Below are 3,868 nucleotides of genomic sequence, written 5' to 3'. Positions count from 1 at the left end.
CGCGCAACTTCATTTTACGATCACTCAAAACGATTCGATGCACTTGCTTTACGATTTCTGCATTCGTAGCCTCTTTTGGTCTTCCAGAGCGAGGTGCGTCTTCGGTGCTTGTACGACCCATTTTAAATTCACTAAACCATTGATAAACTGTTGTTCTCGAAGGAGCAAATGTGGGATAACATTTCTTCAACCATTTCATTGAATATTCAGGAGTTTTTCCGAATAAGCGATTAGGTAGCTAGACACCAAATTGTTGGATGTAGTCAGTATGGCTTAGCCAACAGCATTTCTCACTCGCTTGGCCTTAATAGACCATCTTATGTAGTGTTGGGGTGTAAGCATAGATTAGCGCTCCGCGCAATTTAGGGGGCGCAAATCTATTCATAGCATTATTTCGCCTCAATTTTTCAACTCGATAAAGTTAAACTAAAAAAGAACCCGTTCGTTTATTTGCACCTAAACAGTCAGAACTCTTGAAACTGTTGTTATTATCAATCAATTCAGCAATTTAAGGTTCACTCCGTTGATGGTTATTGCTAGCCATTCGAAGCGTCTGACACTGGTTATGCGCACAGCGAAGCTATGGCGATAGTGTACCTCCAAAAGTCTAAGGATGCGAGACGAATCTATGCTACCTACGTTTACGCTAAATAACCAACTGTGATGGCTTTAAGCATGAAGGCATTATATATCTCTCATTCAACATGCAGAAGGAGTTATTAGAAGAATTGTATGATGATTGCGATGTTACACCCGAAAAGCTCTCCTGGAGGGCCATGCAACTGGTACTGCAGTAGGAGATCCATACATCGTCCATACATAAATGCCCATCGATATGTTTCGTTGGCATTTACGTTATAACAGTCCCTTTAACAAGATAAAGCATTCACATGAGGTTTGTACTTGTTGTTAATAAGAAATGATACCAAATGGTTAATTGAAATTGTTATCAAATTTTATTTTAACAACTAGAAAGCTAGAAAGAGGACGACGTAATATTTTCGCATTTGTATTTATTAACGATATAAGCTTTTAATACATTTCTCAAATGCAAAATTTGTCAGCAATATAAAATTACAAGTTTATTTGATGCTCGTTTTGACCGTTATACTCATCCTGCCGGAAAAATGTGAAAATCCTCCACCTTCCAGTTTAAATCAATTTATAATTATTTTAGCGAGCCTACCGTATGGGAAGCAGTAAACGGTTCAATCCATATGTCAGAGTCCCTCCAGAGGAAGAAATTACAATCTCTTGTATTTCAGGACGGTTTCCCAATTCTGATAATATGAAGCAACTACAAGAAAATTTTTGAACAAAATGGAACTAGGTTCCGATGATAGCCGACGATGGAGTAATGGTAATATAAAACCACTATTCGCATAAAATTTCAAAAGTGAAAATATTAATCCTCTGCTGTCTCTTTTGAGAAATTCAATCGGTTATACACTAAGCATAATAAAGTAAATGTCCGGAATTTTAACACTTCATTACGATATGCTTGCTCGATCGGGACTTATTAACCATTAACAGAAGTTCAATGCGCAGTTTTTCAACATGACATCTTCGGAAGCGCACACCACTGATCCTATGTGCAGAATGTTGCTTGAACATACCTACGAAGCGATTATTGATGCCGGTGTAAATCCTAAAGAATTAAGAGGAAAAAAAACCGATGTCTTTATAAGATCATGTTACTCTGCGACAGGAAACTTAATTATCTATTACAGGCCTGAAGTAAAATATTATACGATATTTAAAATATTTAGGGAAGATATTTCGGTCGGTTGAATATTTCATAAACGAAGCATTTTATATGATAATAATGTTACAAATATAAAATATATTTAAACAACTTCCATTTGAACTTTATCGTCGTTATATAAAAGGCTATGTAGCAGAAATATTCGTCCATCCTGGGATTTTTTATATACGCACGCAATACAGAGAGAAAGATATTGGAGAAAAATTTACATGATATCGCACCTTTATTTGTGATTAGGCAGCTGGATACCCAATTGTCGGATGTAGTAAATACTTGCTAGCCAACAGCATTTCTAACTGGTTTGACCTTGATGGACCATCTTATACCTTGGATACGGCTTGCAGTTCAAGCCACCACGCCATGGCGGAAGTTTACAGAATGATACGAAGTGGAGAATGCGACGCGGCTATCGTGGGGGGGACGCCAACATGTGTCTGCATCCCAACATTTCGCTTCAATTTATTCAACTCGATAAAGTTATACTTAAGAATCTGTTTGTTCATTTGTATCTAAACATTATAACGGTAAGAACTCTTGACATTTTTGTTATTATCAATCAATTCAACAATTTAAGGTGTTCTCTCCAGTGATGGTTATTGCAAGCCATTTGATGTTTCTGGTACTGGTTATATGCGCAGTGAAGCTATAGCGATATTGTACCTCCAAAAGGCAAAGAATGCGAGACGAATCTATACTACTTACGTCTACACTAAAACCAACTGTGATGGCTTTAAGCAGGAAGGCATTACATATCCCTCTTATCACATGCAGAAGAAGTTATTAGAAGAATTTTGTGATGATTGCGGTATTACACCCGAAATGCTCTCTTACATGAAGGCCCATGCAACTGGTACTGCGGTAGGAGATCCGGTAGAAGTAGACTATCGATCAAGCATTATGCTTACAAAGGACCAGTCCTTTATTAACGGGCTCGGTGAAATCGAATCTTGGCCATTCGGAGTCTTCCAATGGTCTCTGTCAAGTGGCAAAGGTATGTGAATATATTTGTTTTAACGGTGCCTTTAAAAGTTAAACTACGTGTATGTAATAATGTTTGAAACATATTTTCAAACATAATCAATCTATAGTTATGGTTCTGTTGTTTCTGTTATAATTAATATATCGAAACGGTTTGAAGGTGTTAATAGCGATGGAAACAGGTATAATCCCACCAACTATACACTTTAAAACACCGCGAAAAGAACATACTCCCATAATTTAAGTTAGATTAAAGATCGTCACAGAACCTACTTCTTGGGAAGGTAGTTACGTTGGTGTCAATTCTTTTGGATTTGGTGGTGCAAATTGTCACGTACTGTTGAAATTGAATTCTAAAAATAAAATCAACAACGGAGAATCAGACGGTTTGCAGAGACTTGTACTTGTATCTGGTCGTACTAAGCATGCTGTAGAAACTCTTTTAAATAATGTAAGTTTATCTATTTAACGTTTTTACTTTGTGCACTTAAAGTTAGAGAAAAATCAAAGGCAGAATTATTTAACGATATTAACATTTTTATGTGGATATATATATACACGTGCAACTTTATCGCGGTAGGTGAAAAATAGACAGCTGGATGTAGAATATGTCACTCTTTTACACCGTTTTCATACTGAAGACATAGAGGGTCATTTGTACAGAGGATATGTTGTTGTTGGATCTAAATCATCTCGTAATATAATATATAAAGTTGAAAATTGCTTGAATCAAAGGAAATCAATCTCCTTTGTGTTTTCTAGAATAGAAACCTCGTGGTGTAATATAGGTGAGAATCTATAGAGTAAGCAAAAAATCAGTGTTATTGCAATGATATTCAATAACGATATAATAATGATATTCAACATGTAACGTTNTCAAATATCTTATTTAATGTTACATACAACATCATTATGATCAAACTTTGACACAAATTTGGGGATTTCGATAATGTTGAAATGGAAATGTCATAACATTGCAAATAACGTGGCGCTAAGGTTTTTCTATCTTTCTTGTAATGTTTTTTAAATAATATTGATGAAACGATAAAATTTAAACATGTTATCAATCGTACCTACCCTGCTAGAAATGATCGATTGAAATCAATTAAATGCGATTAAATTTTA

At 35.6% G+C, this 3,868-nt stretch overlaps 1 pseudogene; it reads left to right on the top strand.

Annotated features, from left to right (window-relative positions):
- Positions 1-1,557: 1,557 nt before the first annotated feature.
- LOC106742803 lies at positions 1,558-3,531 on the top strand (annotated as a pseudogene).
- The last annotated feature ends 337 nt before the right edge of the window (positions 3,532-3,868 follow it).

The sequence above is a fragment of the Dinoponera quadriceps genome, unplaced genomic scaffold (genome assembly GCF_001313825.1).
Source record: "Dinoponera quadriceps isolate SergipeBrazil2010 unplaced genomic scaffold, ASM131382v1 scaffold940, whole genome shotgun sequence".
In the NCBI taxonomy this organism is placed as follows: Eukaryota; Metazoa; Arthropoda; class Insecta; order Hymenoptera; family Formicidae; genus Dinoponera; species Dinoponera quadriceps.
Note: the sequence above shows the minus strand (reverse complement) of the source record. Positions and strands in the feature narration are given on the sequence as shown.